Below are 17,954 nucleotides of genomic sequence, written 5' to 3'. Positions count from 1 at the left end.
GGTTCAATCTTAATGAGGAGTTAATCACAGTTTACTGTTGCCCACAGGTGGCACTATAACTGACAAAATATTGGCATGTAGACCGCCATCGGTGCTCGGGCCCTAATTAAATCAACAACAATATAATCAAACATACAAATCCCATTAAATGTTCCTTCCTTTACTGTAAAACTGTAAAAACGCATTTTAAAGGTTGTGGATCTGATGTAGGTTTACAGACAAAAACAATTTGATCCAACGTGTGAAACTGTGATGACATGGAAAGGACACAATAAACTAACAATGATAGTTTGAGTGTAAAACCAGTCTAACTTTCAAAACTGGTTCCGCTCAACCACGACGACTGAAATAAACAAAAAAAAAAGTAAACGTTTGTTCATAACCTCAGTAAAATAAGAAACCCACGAATGATCAACGAGAGAAAGCACAAATGCTTTGATCTTTCTAAAATATTGATTCTCTGCTGTTTTTCAAGCCTTTTTTCTTAAAGAAATGGAAATCTGTGGTTTTTCCATTGGCTGCCGCTGTACTGAAATCACACACAATGTTAATTAAAGGAAACTAGATTAAGAACAAATGATCACATGATACCAGAGGCTGAAATACAAAGATAGTTGACAATATAAACTCACGGATGAGATGATCTCATGATCTTACCCAGAATCATAATAAACATCAAACTACAAGACAGATGATGATGTTTATGAGCCGATCATATCATTATCAAATGAATCTCAAGAACATAAAATCAACTCCTTTTTCATTTCTTCTACACTGTTCCTCATAAACAAGCACTAGAGAGTCAACAAGCTGAACAACATGTGCTGAGGTTTGACTGAAGGCTGAACACAATGACACAATAATTCACAGCAGAGACGACATGATCTTACCAGGAATCAGACTGAAGACGCTGCTCCTCAGAAGATGATGGTGTTTATGAGCTGCTCCTCAGAAGATGATGGTGTTTATGAGCTGCTCAGCGCTCTTTTATAGCCTGAATTAACTCCAGAAACATCGAGCAAAGATGCATTACACATCATTTACACTTAATGCACACTTAATCGCATCAGCAATCAGCAAACAAAACCAAACAGAAAACACTTAAAGAGCCTCAAGTGTCATAGAAAGGAAACAGCCAGAAATACAGTGATATAATACTGAGATCATACTGTAAGTTTATCAGATTATGATTATAAAGTGAGAGCAAAATAAAGACAAAATGGCTCCATGTTTATTTGCAGTTTGATCCAGACACTGATGTTTGTGAAGCGCCACATCGATCCATCAGTAAACTTGAGTTAGTTTGATTCTGCACTTGCTTTAATAATGTTCTGCCTCTGATTATAATTATTTAATAAATATAATATAATTATTATGATTATAATACACTTGATGTAGTGATGAATGTAAAGTATACTGACTGTATCCACACAGGAAAAGGGCATTTCTGTTAAAGATTTACAGATCATTACAACGTGTGATCCAAATGTTAAATCATGTGTTAATATTGGTGAAAACCTAATTCATGTTCAAATATGGACCTGACTTTCACAGTACGGCACACTTGACGAATAATCAAACAGCATCTTAGCTTAATGGTAAATAATGATAGTAACGAACACTTTCCTTAACATGTTAAGAGTGAACACAAAAGCCACGTAATGCTGCATGTATTTCACATATGATGATTTAAAAGATAAAATGATGAACAGTACAGTTTTTATTCATTCTTTAATGTTTCAGTCATGAAGGATTGAACTTGAAGCACTTCTCTCGAGTGTCATAATGGCTTTGGTTTCTGCCATTAGAAAACACTTCCCTGATTCCTTTTTCACAAAAGCTTGTTACCAAGAGATTCAGTAGTGATTACACATTTCCTCATTTCCCATCAGCATTCATTCATCATGCTTGTCACACACCACCTCTAATATAACACAAATGTTAACTGTTTCCTACTGAAAGTTTCTGCACAATGTGTGTGACTGTGTGTGAGTTTTATGCTTATGTGGACTTGAAGCATGAATGTGATCGTTGTTTGATTTTGGTCAAAGGTGATGGCAGCACTCTGGTCATAGAAGTCTCTTCTTCAACTGTAAACCACACACCTGTCATGAGTTGTTGCATGATATTCATCTTTTCTGCTGCAGTTTGCATTATCTGGTGTAGATTGGTATAAACTGCTGGATGTTACAGTTTTTCTCCATTGCTTTGACTCATTTTTATAAACAATTGTCACTGTTTGATGAAACATCACAACTCTAGTGCATGACTGCAAATAGAGTAACTCACCCAACACATTCAAAACTTAGTTATTGTGTTACATGTAACATTACATGTCCTTCGGATGAGCCATTAAACCGGAGTCCTGACTGTCTGTGGTCATTAAAAATCCCAGGATGTCCTTTGAAAAAAAGAGCTGTCCATCATCATGACCTCCTAATCATCCCCATATACTGACCGGCTTCATCACTCTGTCTCCACCATGTGGTGTGTGGTGGGCGTTCTGGAGCAATATGGCTGCCATCTGAACCTCCAGGTGGTGCTGCACATTGGTGGTGGTTTTCCTAAACTTTACCCGTATCCCACCTCAATATCAGCAAACGTGTTTTCCAATACAATATGAACACAATAAGTACATTGTACTTATTGTTTTATGTCAGTATATAGTAGTTAAGGCCACCTAATATAAAGTGGGAACGCATTTAACTATTCCATTTGTCATCAGAGGACTGGGTGGTGACGTCCTGTAATCAAACACCATGTCCTTTGGTTCATTAACATTGAGCTGAAGAGAAAATCAATCGCACCACGACAGGACCATGCCTCAGATCCTGTTCGTAGTGAAGACTCACAATCACTGAGTAATCTTTGTACTCTTTGTAATCTCATCTGTTCCAGACATCCCAACTTGCAAAAAGTCATTTCAGGGAGGTATTTAACTGATTGGATAAACATTTTTGGTCCTGAGACTTAAAAGATATACAGTATTTATGTTTTAACAAACTCACTTCTAATATTGATTGCTATCTGGATGTGAAGTGAGTTAAAACTAGTGTAACAAAAAGTGTTTATAAAACAAATTGCCTACCCTACCTTTAATGTCGACTGAACTCAAATTTTCTAAATATTCAAATTAATCTAATTAGTAAACTAAATTAACTATATAAACTAAATTACTGATCTGCCCACATTGTTACTGTACGATAATAGAAATGAGCTGATGACATCACCGTTTTCTTCGGAGAGGCTGAACGGCCGAATCAAATTCTGTTGCATTATTTTCCTGTTTAACTCTGTGAAGCTGCTTTGAAACAATCTGAAGATTTGTAAGACAGCTGCCAGCAAATTCACCCAGCCGCTGTCTGTGGAAATTAAAGAGTGCTTTGAGGATGTGTGTGACCAACTGAAGGTATTAGATCAAAGAGTGACACAGATTGAGATTTATGATTTATCTGATTTATGATCATTTTAAGGCATTTTTAAGACTCACAGAAACCATGGACATATGAACGCAGGCTTAATATTAATAATGACCCATGATGGTTGGGAAAAAAAACACATTCAATAGTATGAAAGCCTTCTTACCTTCCCCATCAAAATGCTTTCTATGTTACGTTTAGGTGATGGTTGTGGCCGCAGTCTGAGCATGTCTGTGGCACAACCGTTGTCTGGTCTGAGCAGGACTGACACATATCTGGGGCCTGAGCTTGCGATTCTTGCTATACATTTTCTGATCTAAAAAGAAGGTATGCCAGTCCAAAATCATTTTATGATCTTAAACGCTTCGGTTACTTACGTAACCTCGGTTCCCTGAGAAGAGGGAACGAGTATTGCGTTTAGCTAAACGCTAGGAGAATTTCCTTTCCTCGAGATTTTGAAGCTCATTTTTATCTTAAAAATACCATGTAAAACGCAGTGCAGCTGCACAGCTCTCAGCAGGAAGCAGCTGCGCGCTGATTGGCCATGCCACTGCAACTGCAGGAACCTATGGAAAGACCGCTGGGCGGGAAGGACCAATCAGGTCCCTCTAATATTCCCGCCACAAGGGACAGCAGAATTTGCATAGCCAAGGGTATAAAAGACCCTGTCTTGCCAAGTTCGTCAGGTTAATCGGCTGAAGCGACTCCCTGAGCAAGCGAAGCACGGCAAGCAAACGCAATACTCGTTCCCTCTTCTCAGGGACCCGAGGTTACGCAAGTAACCAAAGCGTTCCCTTTCGAGAGTACTCTCGTATTGCGTTTAGCTAAATGCTAGGGGACCCAATGCAAAACGCCGTGCTCGCTTAACGGCTCTGAAAGCCTTGAGACACCATACCCAGGCCGACCTAAGTGGGCCCGTAAATATGATATTCATAGAAGTCCCCAATATGAGCCAGACCTGAGTCGGGCTATTTAATGAGAAAAACAAACAAGATATGTGTAGTATATATATATATATATATATATATATATATATATATATATATATATATATATATATATATATATATATATATAATGTAAATATTGAATGACCAGACAATTCGAGTCATGTAAGGAATGTGTTAATGACTTATACAAATACTTAACCCAGACCAGACTGTCGGGGCGTAAGGGGTTCATATGTATTACACAGCGAGAAGCCCAGCCTGTAAGGCAGGGACATCCAAATTATAAAACCTGATAAAAGTGGACGGGGAGGCCCAGCGTGCCACCGCACAGATATCATTCAGAGAAATGCCAGTAGACCAAGCCCATGACGTGGCCATGCCTCTAGTAGAATGGGCTTTGATGCCTATAGGGCAGCGGAGATCTTTGGACTCATAAGCCAGCGAGATAGCATCCACTATCCATCATGACAAGGTCTGCTTTGTAACCGCGCACCCGCGGGTGCAGCCGCCAAAGCACACAAAGAGCTGTTCAGTTTGCCTGAAAGCAGCAGAACGCACTATGTATATTCTCAGCCCTCTGACAGGACAGAGCAAATTAGCATCTTCCTCATCTAGCAATGATGAGAGTGCTGAAAGTGAAATGACCTGTGCTCTAAACGGAGTTGAAAGCACCTTAAGTACATATCCATGTCTTGGTTTAAGGACGACTTTAGAGTCATTTGGCCCAAATTCCAGACAAGAGGCGCTCACTGAGAGTGCGTGCAGATCACCTACTCGCTTAACTGATGCGGTCTTAAGTGATAGCTGGAACGCTTGGGCAGGAAATGTTGCATTGCCTGTGAGACCTTTTGTGCCTCAGTGAGGCGTTCTGTGAACCCAACCACAGAGGGACTGAATAATCCTGAAGGCGACATGGGCGCGTCCAGTAAAGCGGTCTTGTCCGAGTCTTTCATCTCGGATAGGTTGAGCCACAAATGGCGCTCCAACACCGTCAAGTTGGACATGCATCTGCCAATCGCCTGAGTGTTAGCATTGGTTGCGCGCAGGGCCAGGTCAGTGGCGCCGCGCAGGTCCTTCAGGGACAGACTCATCCAGGGAACGTAGGCGTTTGGCCTGGAAGACCTGAAGCACCGCCACAGAGTGTAGCGCTGAGGCAGCCTGGCCGGCGGAGGCGTATAATCGACCGGCGAGGCTGGAAGTAGTGCGGCAGGCCTTAGATGGGTTTACAGCCTTTGGCTGCCATCCCCTGGCGGAGGGCGGGCAAAGGTGTGCAGCGACGGCTTCCTTGAGGGGAGGAAGAGCGTGATGTCCCTTTTCCTGAGCGCCATTGACCACCAAGAGCACGGGAGAAAAAGAGGATTTAGCGCAAAATGAAAAGGGCGCCTTCTACGTCTAAGATAGTTCCTCGTGGACTTCTGGGAAGAAGGGAGTGTGTTTTTGAGTGGTCGGGTGGCGGCGGTTCTCGAAAAACCACTCATCCAGTCTGCTTCTCGTGGGCTCCTGGGGTTGAGACCAGTCAATACCGAGGTCGTCCACGGCCTTAGTGAGCAGGCACATAAGCTCAGCGTCAACTGTTGTAGAAGAACTGTAGAACTGTTGTACTTCCGCGTTGAAGTAGCGTGCTCCGAGACGGTGTCCGACCACCCACTTTCAGATGCAGCAAGCGAAAGGCTGTCATCCTCCTCCTCTTCCGGTCTGCCCAAGGAAACATTAGCAGCCGCCAGACGCGGGGAGCTGTGTTGTTCCTCGGCGTACATCACAGGTGATGGCGAGGCACGCAGGGAAATAACTGGCGTGTGCTCGTTAGAGCGCTCCGGGGGCCTATGGTCGCAGCGTTTCTTCTTACACGGCTCGAGAGGCTGAGAACAAGGGAAGGGATTCGGATCGAAACTGGCGAGCCGAGCCCGAAGGATCTGCAGCCCCAGTTCATCGCACTATGGGCAGCCGCCCTGGTTGAGTGCGGCCTGCGCATGGTCTCGTCCGAGACATGACACGCAGATGATGTGCCGATCCTCGTCCGGGAGAAAACCTCTACACTAGGCGCAGGAGGAACGAGACATTTGCAACAACGTCTCGGCTCTTTTCGTGAGTGTGTAGCAACGACAAACACACGGATTGGTATAAAGCATATGTGCCGGATGGCGCAGCTGGAAGGCAGGCTGAAGGCGGAGAGTCCGAAATCCTCAGGCTGCAGAGTTCCGCTGGGTGCGTGTCGACGGCAGGCTTCAATCCAGAGCTCAGCGAGATGAGTCGCTGAAGAAAAAATAATCTGACGAACCTGGCGAGACAGGGTCTTTTATACCCTTGGCTATGCAAATTCTGCTGCCCCTTGTGGCGGGAATATTAGAGGGACCTGATTGGTCCATCCCATTCAACGGTCTCGCCATAGGTTCCTGCAGTTGCAGTGGCACAGCCAATCAGCGCGCAGCTGCTTCTTGCTGAGAGCTGTGCAGCTGCACTGCGTTTTACATGGTATTTTTGGGATAAAAATTTGCTTCAAAATCTCGAGGAAAGGAAATTCCCCTAGTGCTAAATGCAGTACGAGAGTACTCTCGAAAGGGAACTGTACACAGACAGATAAGAAAGCTGTGTTATCTCTTCCCAAAGTTAGACAGAAAAACTCCTTCAAACATGTAGGCTTGTGGGAGAATGCTGCTTTATTCCACACCACGATTAATGTGTTGTAACAGAGTGAAACTACAGAAAGGAGATGTAACAAATGGAGCTGCTTAGTTATCTACAACAACAAAACACTAATATAAATTCAAGATTCAAGATTCAAGATTCAAGAGTTTTATTTGTCACATACACAGTTATATACACAATATACAACTGGCAGTGAAATGTAAACAGGTCCGCTCCATGGACAGTGCAAATAACAGTTACAAGAAATTAAAATAGAAATAGAATAAAATTAGAATAAAAAGTATTAACATAAGTAGAATTATAAATAAATCAAGTAAAAGATAAAAATAGGAAATAAGATAAAAATAAAAATATAAAGATTAAAATATAAAAATATAAAAAAAAAAAAATAAGTGGATATGATAAGTGAGATAAACTGTAGACTTAGAAATAAGTGGTTAACATAAATATATATATATGTATATATAAAGAAGTGTAATGTGCAAGGTTTATTACAGGTTGTTACATAGTAACAATAGGAACGTAAAGTGCAGTGCAATGGCAGTATGTGGATGTTAATGTTTAAACTGGATGTTTATGCGTGTGCGGGGTGAAGTGAAGTCACGTGACTGAGTTCAGGAGTCTGATGGCCTGGGGGAAGAAACTCCTCCTGAGTCTTTCAGTAATTAATTGTATAGTTCCTAAATGTCTACAATTCTGCGCTACACAGCTTTATAAATAGTAAATATAATAAATTGAATACAAATTAATCATAATCTTACAGACGATGCTTTCAAAAGAGGATCATAAGATAAATGGCTGCTTCAAGTGACCAGATTCTCTGTCTCGTCAACTCTGACTTTCTGCCATCTAGTGGCGGTTTAAATTCCGCATTTAAAGAATAGTTTCAATTTTTTATTTCAAAAACAAATATTTAATGTTTTATGTTTAAAACAAAACATTATTAATGTCTTTTGTTAATTAGCTATATTAATTAAGTCATTAACTGGGGTTGCACGACTACTTATTTCTACAAGTAGATTTCTTATCAAAACAATACTCGGGCTACTGTAAATTAAAAAACATGAAATGTTAATTAATTCATAGCTTAAATGCAACAATTACATAAGTAAACTCTCAATACATTATAATTAAGACATTATATTTAAATATTCATGTAACGACACTGTGATCCTAACATTTGCATTGTATATGTGCATGTCTTTCCAGAGTGTAGCATTCGATGGAACGGTGTAACTGGGTTCAAAGAAGTTGATCATTCCCCTGAATCCCTCTCCTGAAACTGCAGAGAGTGCTCTTATATCCTTCACTATGAAACAGAGCCCTGCATTTTCACACACGAGCTTCGGGACAATTTTCACATCATACCTCACACACGGGTCGGGCTCCAGACCTGTTTTAGGCTTCTCCTTCATTTAAAATTTTAGACATTAATTAATTAAAATAAACTATGAGATGTTCTGCACTGGTGGAAAAACACAATACCATGCTCCAGCGACTCGCACAGAGTTTAGAGTCCGCGGCCGAGCCAGCAGCAGCGAGCTTTCCTTCAGCGCAACTGCAAGAGTTATGGCCTTTTACAACTGGTCACTTTATTTGTTTTTTCTGATCAGATATCTATCTGATTGTAAAAAAAAAAAAAAAATTCTTTCGAGATGGATTCATATCCGATCACTCAAACAAACAATTCAGAAGGTGATCTAGGACGCATTTTAGACGAAACTGGACAAGTGTAAATGCATCTGGTTGTTTAAACCACATATGTAAAATTGTTGCAAATTGTTAAAAAATAAACGTGTGAGAGCATGTTATAGGCTATATAACATGTTTCATTTATATATGACTGCGCTACTGTAACACGCATCGCTGCAAATGAGCTAAAGCAAGCCAACACGCAAAGTAAGTGAAACTGAAAATAGGCTAAACCTTAGATGGTCAAAAACACAATCATCTTCATTAAGACTAATGAGACTAAATGCTCTTACCAGTGCTTAGGTCGCTCTTTCTCCTATTGCGGTCAATGATTTTGAAATTAACTGATGATAGATAAAATGCAGGTTGCTTTCGTTGACGTGAACTCCGTTAAATGTGCATCTAGCGCGGGAATTGAAGATCAGATTTATATTCGTTTTGCAAAGAGGTGTAAAACAACCTGCATGTTTTTATTTTTATTTATTTATTTATTTATCAGGGGTTTTCAAAGTCTAAGACAGTGGGCCTCCCTTTTGACACAACTTACCCAATGACCCAAACACTTTGAAAACCCCTGGTTTAGATTATAGCTTGTTTCGTTTGGGAGCACTGTTGCGAGCAGCATCAAGCCTGTCTCAGCTTTTTGTAAGGCCCATGAAATCGGTCCAATCTGCCGGTTCGCCAATACACGGTGAAGGTCTCACGTGTTCTGTCCTCACTCATGCAAAGTATTGGTTGGTTAAATTTGTAATATATTAATCATATATTTACTCGTTTATTTCATCTGACTCCATAAATGAACAGTTTTAATTATATCTGTGCCTCACTAAAAGTGAGCGAATGTTTGACTATTCCTTTTAACCATTAAGTGAACAAAGTCAAAATCAGTTAGAATAATCAAATGTAACAATTTATGTCAGGTAAATGTATCATGCCAATTTCATAATCAATTCAAAGATAATCGATACAAAACATCAAATACTCAGGAACAAAGAGAAGATGCAAACACGACTTTAAGAAATAAGTGAGGCTGAGAGATTTCCTTCTCTCAGCCTCACGGGCCGATCTCAAGTACAGGAAAGGCACCGAACTCTCTGCTGCATCTCATTAAATAGTCAGACCTCTTTCACATGGAAACATGTGCTAACAAAAGAAATTTGCATGCAGTGGTCGCACCTTCATGGGAGTGGTTGACCATTTGCTTCCTTTCTAAGTCAGTTATCCATAAACTCTTAAAACCTTATTACCTTTTATTTTATCTATCTGGATATGAGATATCTGTACCACTCACTTTGAGACATTTCAAATGACACCAGAACATAACAGTCAATGATAAACATTCACATTAAACCATATTCTTGTGTGAGTTCTTAGTAGTTTGCGGAAGTGAGGTCGTATGGGGGACCCCGTATTTTCAGTCTTACATTTTCAAACATGCCTCTTTACTGTGGTGGTGATAGTAAACATTTAAACTAACATTGTGATATGCTTGAAATGTTTTATATCTATGGATTTTATTATAGGCAAGAGTCAAGTGTTGATTTGAGAGGCTAAAACTTTGGGTTAACTCACTGTCAGCCGCTTGGACGTCCCATTAAAAAAACAAAAACTTAAATTAAAACAAAACATGCTCCAAACATTTTTCTAAATTAACTTAATAAAGAAACTAAATGAAACATAACTACTGACATTAAAAACAAAACTATTTTAATAGCCGCAACAGTAGTGTGTAATAGTGAGAATAAAAAAAACACGGGCTCCAGTCAAACTCTGGCCGATAATTTTGATAAGCTATCAGACATGGACCAGACTAGGGCCTGAGCGTCTCGGGCCAGTGCAGGACTTTACTATGAAATCCAGGGGAGGGCTCCGGGCTCGGAATTTTGCCCGAACCCAGAGTACCCCCCCTGATGGAAATAGTCTAGAACTAGACTACATATATTAATTTGATGTCTTATGTGAGTTTAATTAAGTAAGGAGAAGGGGTGGTGGAGGGATGCTAAGAAACAGTCAACGACAGGAAGGTAAATCGGCTGTCTATATACACCTCCTATCGTTGATTTTTTAATGAGCTCCTCTTGTGTTCAATTAGGTTTAATTATCTGGGTCTGCTCCACTTAACAGTTTTAATTTCCTGAATGTGTTCCTCCCGAAATTTGTTTATAAAACATCAATTCACGAGTTCACACTTACATCAAATTAAATAGAGTAAATATTATGCGTATTTGGCGTGCTGTCCGGGGGAGGGCTCTGGGCTCGGAATTTTGCCCGAACCCAGAGTACCCCCCAAAATGCAAAAACAGAGGACAGCCACCAAAACCCCCCCCAAATACGCAGATAATTGGTAGGCTGGCGTTTTGATGAGCCTGGTTGCTTGGCCCGGAGGGCCTGTTGCTTCTGATGGGAGCTGCTCGCGGCATTGGGCAGACGAGCCCTACTGGCTGATGGCTGGAAGCAGCCTTAGTTTTGAACGACTGGTCAGGAAGGCTCTTGCAACATCCGATGGGAGGCCAATGCTCACTGTATCAGATGGAAAGCTTTAGCGGCCGATAAATGAAACCAGCATGGTTGGAACTACAGTTTGGGAAGGCTCTTGCAACATCCAATGGGAGGCCAATGCTCACTGTATCAGATGGAAGAACCCTACCGGCAGATAAAATAGGAGCAGCAAGGTTTGGAACAACTGGACGGGAAGGCTTTGCAACATCCAACGGGAGGCCAATGCTCACTGTGTCGGATGAAAAACCCTACCGGCCGATGATGAAAAGCAGTATAGCTTGGAACGACTGGTCGGGAAGGCTTTTACAACATCCAATGGGAGGCCAATGCTCACTGTATTAGATGGAAAAACCCTACCGGCCGATAATGAGGAGCGGCAACTGGTCGGGAAGGCTTTTACAACATCCAATGGGAGGCCAATGCTCGCTGTATCAGATGGAAAAACCCTACCGGCCAATAAATGAGAAGCAGCATGGTCAGGAACTACCTGGCCGGGAGGACCCGTGTTGCCTCTGACGGGAGCTCATAGCACCTGGCGGAACGGGCCCTACTGGCTGGTAAGTGTGGAGCAGACAGAATTTGGGGTTCACCCTACTGGCTGTAAACGGAGGGCGCGCTGTTTGAAACGGCCGGTCAGGAAGGCTCAGGCCGCATCTGGCAGGGGAGATCAATACTCGTGACGACAGACAGGTGAGCCCTACTGACCGATAGACGGGGCGACGCAATTTAAAAAGAAACGACTGACCGAGGGGGCCCACCCAGCCTCCACCAGGAGCATTTTCTGGCTTCAGGGGAGTGGGTCCTATCGGCTGACGGCACGGTAAAGGAGAATTAGAACACCCGGCCAGGAAGCTCTCGCCGACATCAGATGGAAGCTCAATACTCGCTGTATCAGATGGGTAAGCTTCGCTGGCGGACAGGTGGAGGGTAAAGCATGCAAGTTCGCCCAGGAGAGCTTTTGCAGCATCCGAAAGGAGATCAATACTCGCGGTTTCGGGTAGCCTCGCTGGACGGCGAAAAGCAAAGTGGATAGACATAGACCTGGAGAGCTCTGTGGTGTCCGAAAGGAGATCAATACTCACGGTATCGGACAAGCAAGCCTCGTTGGATAGAAAGAGAAAAAGATTGATAGCGACTTGGAGGGGCCTCGCGGCATCCGATGGGAGAACAATTCTCACGGCATCGAAAAGGCATCCTCGCTTGTCAGGGAAAGAAAAGATGGAAGCTGGCCTGGAAGGCTTCCACGGCATCCGACGGAAATCAGCTCAAGGTGTCGGATGAGTGGGCCACGCCAGATGAAAAATAGGGAAAAGGAAATAGCCACTATCCAGGAGAACTCTTGCAGTGTTCGACAGGAGATCAAGACTCGCTGTGTTGAACAGGTGAGCCTCGCTAGATGGAAAAAAGAGAAAGATAGGATAGGGTTTTTTATAAGGGTTGTTAATTAATAAGGGTTTGGTGAGCTTTCTTGGTGTGGTATCGGTCGGTCCTAATGTAGCTTTGAAAAGCGTGAGAAGACCATCTCCCGAGAGCTTGGATCTGCTGCTGGGAGAGTCCTTTTTGCGCTGCAGTTGTTGCCGCCCCAATGCGGAAGGAGTGGCTAGAAAAGTTTTGCGCTGAGATGCCTGTTTGCTGGAGAACAGATTTGAGCTGCTTTTGGAACCAGAATCGTGTGATGGGTTTGTTAGAGGAGTCTACAAAGAGGGGTTCAGACAGAGATTTAGCCTGAAATCTCCTCATTTGGAGGTATGCAAGAACAGTTTGGAATGGTTGAATTGGGGAGGAGATGTTGAAAATGTAGACTAAATGGCCTTTTTTAACTTGGTCTGTCTTGCTTCGCTTGATTAAGTATGATATGGTTTCATGGTCAAGTACTGATAAGTCTGAAACAGTGGGGTGGACTTTGTGGTCGAATTTGGAGGTGATTGCGATTTCTGAGCATCTAAGAAAGCCAAAGAAAGCCAAGATAAACATGGTATCCAGAGTGCGGGCTGTGTCAAGGGGTTGATATCCTGTACGAAGGGTATGAATGCATTTTGTGAGTAAATCTAGAGTTATGGGTTGTCTACTGTCAGGGCGGGTGGGTTGTGATCGCTGAATTCCTTTGATCAGGAGGGAGGTTTGGGAGTTTTGATCTCCGGAGATGAAGTGCCATAAATTAATTTGTGGAAAAATTGACGACCGCTCAGGTAGCCTTTGATTGACTCAACTTGGAAACTCTTAATATTGTTGAGATAGGAGATAAAAGAGGTAATTGAGAGGAGAGAAAAATCAGGGAACTGCAAGCTATATGAGAAGTGGAAAGCTTTAAAACATCTCCAAGCTGTCACATATGATTGGATTGTTCTGGGGGAAACTGCTTGGAGGATACTGTTGAGTGATGCGTCCAAGAGGGGTTTTAGCGGGTGATTTATGGAAATATCAGTTCTGAATAGTGAGGTACTGGAGTTGGGAAAATATCCGCCTCTGGAGCCAATGTCCTGAATTTCTGAAACAGAAAACGAGACAGAGAGTCAGCAATTAGGTTTTCGGACCCTGGGACATGTTTTGCAGTAATAATAAATTGATCACAAGCAGAGATCCAGATGAGACGTCTTAGAAAGGGCATTAGAGCAGGTGAATGAGAGCGGCCTTTATTAATGCACTGGACTGTTGCCTCGTTATCGCAGTGCACAAATATGCTACTAGCCATCCATTCTTTCCCCCACAAAAAGCCGCGACTACAAGAGGGTAAAGCTCAAACCGAGCTGAGGACTGTAGCATATCTTGGAACTGTGGTGGCCATGGAGACGCGAACCAGCGTCCTTGATAGAATCCCCCAAAGCCGATTGAAGAGGCTGCGTCTGTGAAAAGTTGGATGTCAACAGGGGAAGAAACGAGATTGTTATAGAAAAGACAAGCCGTTCCACTGGTTTAGGAATGTTATCCATAGCCTAAGTTTGTCGCGACACGCCGTGGTTATTGGAATTTGGTCCTCCAGCGCGTGAACCGAAGATGCAAGTGAGAGAAGATGTGACATGAAAGGGCCGCCTTGCGGAATGATGCGCATTGTGAAATTTATGTGACCTAGCAGTGATAGGATTTCGTGTTTAGAACGGTGGGAGTCATCTAGAAAAGTAGGTGCGATGAGAATTATCCGATCTATTTTCTCGATAGTATGTCGAAAATCTTGGGGCTGCTTTTACAACCGAACGGCGAAGTAGAATTTCTAACACATTGTGGAAATATGTTTTCATCATTTCAAGTTCGTCTTATCACTGTATGAGGATGTGATTGACTATTTATGATTGAAGTATTTATTTATTTTATTTTTATTTATTTAATGAGGACACATTCACAGTTCAAATAATACACACATATTAAAAAGAACAATTGCTGGAAAAGTGCACTTACACACTGTAATTGTCTTACACACTATATTTAACAGGTATTGCCTGTTGTTTGTAAATGAAAAAGTTATAGTGCTTTATCCAAAATAATTAAATAATGATAGCAAAAAAAGGTGCAAAGCAGTTTTAGACAGAGGTTAAGTTACCATATGCAGCTTGACTGTCTCTTATAATAGGTTTGAATTTAGAAGAACACTCTGCCTAACTTTGTTAGGACTCCATTGTATTTAATTTGTAAACAAGGTGATAAAGATAAAAATGACGTAGCCTAATCAAACTACAGCAAAGGTGAAGCAAGCGACTCCTTTTGAATCGCTCTAGCGGTTCTCGAATCTCAATTTCGTTCTCGTTGTTGAGTCAAGAATTGGTTGCTGCGGTTTTCGGATCAGCAGTACACTGAACCGAGAACTGTTTATTTCGGACATGTCCGATTGAGAACCAATGAGCTGATGATACTGAGCGACTGACTGCACGGCGAGTCTCTCTGAACCGAACGAACATTTGCTGATATGAGCACGTGTCTGTGAAACGACTCCGACATGAATGAGAAGAAAATCTGGCGAACCGTATTTATTTAATTACAAAAACATAGTAAGTGGATCGTGGTTTCTGCACTGATGAAAACTGATTTATTAATTTTATAACTGTAAAGATCGTTTGCAACACTGCATTTGTTTGGATGCTTTAGATGTAAAACTTTGTAATAAACTATCAGATTATGATGATATTTTATCTGACTGATGTTATGATTACTGACTTTATATATTTTAATGTGTAAAGTGTGTTTATCCAGCCCGCAATAGACATGACGTAATTACGTCCTTGTGAAATGACGTCATTACGTTTGAGCGCAAAAGAACTGGTGAACCGATTTTGATCCGGTTCATTGGACGAACTGTCCGAAAGAACCGGTTCGCGGAAAAGAACCAAACTTCCTATCACAACCGGGCAGGGAAGGGAAGGGTTAATCTTAGAACATAACACAGTAGCATGTGCTATAGACCTGCCGACTGCACGCGAAATATTCCTGCAGCCTAGAACATCCTGCTGTGGAGGTCCGTGTCGAGAGCGACCCAGTAAGCGCACTGGTTCCACTGGGTTAGCCGCACGGCACACTTCTCAGAGAAGAGTTTGTGGTATGTGTAAAAATGACCTCCTCCATAGGACAGCGCGAGCTCGGCTATGATTGCCAGATAATCATTCAGCTCGCGGCGCCTTTGGGGGAAAACTGAACATATGATGTCCGTGAAACGGAAAAAAGCAATCGAAAATTCAGGAGAAGAAAGTAAGCGGGATGAATGTGGGTTGGGGTTTTTTAAAGTGACTGAAAAGTCCCCGCAGTCTATTTGACGGTTTATGTCTGACACAGGCAACAGAGAGAGTGATGACAAATCGATGTCCAAACCTGCCAGGATCTGTGCCCTGTTTTGGGCCACTGGAGGCAGCTCAGAGGAAACAGCGTTAGCTGGGACAGGCATCGGTGTTGCTGTGAGGAGAGAGAATGAAGATTTAGTTTGCAGAAGGCGGTTGGAAGAGAGAGGAACTGGGGCTGCGTCTGGAGCTTGGAAGGAAAAAATGTTAGGGGCATGAGAAAGAGAAGGAAGCATCCGAGACGTATGCTCTTGTGCTGCTGGTAGAGGTAGCCCTGAGTTTGCTGGAGCTGCAGGCCACTGAAAAGAATGAGTGTTAGTAAATTGTTGATAACTTGGAGCTTGGACCGCTAGCAAGCTCGCGCTAGCATCTGCGGTGGGAGCTGGAGGCCACTGAAAATGCAAAGGATTAGGAACTGGAGGAGGAATGAGCTGAGAGGCTGAGAGGAGACCTGTGGGCCCAGCCCCAAACATCTCTGCGCCTGTAGAAGTCCATGCTAAGAAACAGTCAACGACAGGAAGGTAAATCGGCTGTCTATATACACCTCCTATCGTTGATTTTTTAATGAGCTCCTCTTGTGTTCAATTAGGTTTAATTATCTGGGTCTGCTCCACTTAACAGTTTTAATTTCCTGAATGTGTTCCTCCCGAAATTTGTTTATAAAACATCAATAAAAGAGTGTGTAACACATAATAGAGCACATGCTGTTTTAATTCAATTAATTCAAGCACCCTGATAATACAATAGAGGCAATTCATCTTGCATCCAGTATAAGGGTGATTCTTCAATTAGGGGAACTTTTATGTCCCCAGGTTATACATTCATGTTAAAATTACTATATTTTAAAATAAATAGTTTAGTTATTTCAAATAATGTTCATTGCACCACCAAAAAATGTTATACACTAAAATCAGTTTGATTTCCATTTTTAAAAATGTTTTCATCACTAATATTTGGCTACTCAGGCCTTGTCCCCAACCCAGACTTTAAAACTTATCTGCTCTGAAAATGTGATAAAATGTTATCAGTTCATTAAAAAATCACAATATATGTTTAAACAGTAACTTAAAAAGGCACTTGATGCATAATTCTGGTTCATATCTGTGCAATTTGTGAATATTTTTAACAATTTAGAATTGTCCATAACAATACTGTCATTACCGCGACAGTCTATGATTACAACAAGGATTTTTTTGAGGGTAAGACTTGTTTATGATGCAACCATGGAAATGAAGACTAGCAGGGGAGCACATGTCAGCCATGGAAGAACAGTGATATTTGATGTCTGAAAAAGTAAGTAATTTAATCATGAATTCCTTCTGATCATGGAGTAGACTTATTCAGCGTCATTACCATAAATGCTGTAGCAGCAATATTTTGATAAATATATATTTATATTCACATGATTTATGTGTATTTAAAGTTCTTTTTGTACTAGCTGTTGAATGATGTTAACAAATCCATGACCTAGCATCTTTTTTCCTGAAAAAAATAAAAAAATGTCATTACCGCATCACGTCATTACCAACACACAACTTGTTGTGATGGTAATGACAAGTGATGGTGGTAATGACATATTCTGTGTCACTATCTATATCATATTATGTGTTTATAAATTAAGTTAAAGAAGCATAATAGTGTGATTTTACAATGAAACTTAAGTGAGATGCCTTACTTCCTAAAACAAATTTTTCTTATTTTTTAACCAGAATGGCTCCCAAGAAATCAACTGAAAGGTCTAGACTCTAGAGATTATAGAAAAAAGGCTGGAGTTGATCTTCAGGACACTTTGCTCATTGAGTGACTACACTATGCCTGTCATTTAAACTAGGGCCCAGTATCTCTTTCTCTCCACATCCCATCCATCTCCCTTTATCATCTCTAATTCACATTTTGAATGTTCAAATACATGCACTCAAAAAAGATACGTGGGTTTTACTTAATTTTTTTTATGTCAACAGGTTCCACGTAATTGGGTTATGTTGAAT

This window comes from Gobio gobio (assembly GCF_949357685.1).
Source record: "Gobio gobio genome assembly, chromosome: 1".
In the NCBI taxonomy this organism is placed as follows: Eukaryota; Metazoa; Chordata; class Actinopteri; order Cypriniformes; family Gobionidae; genus Gobio; species Gobio gobio.
This window is presented reverse-complemented; position numbering follows the sequence as displayed.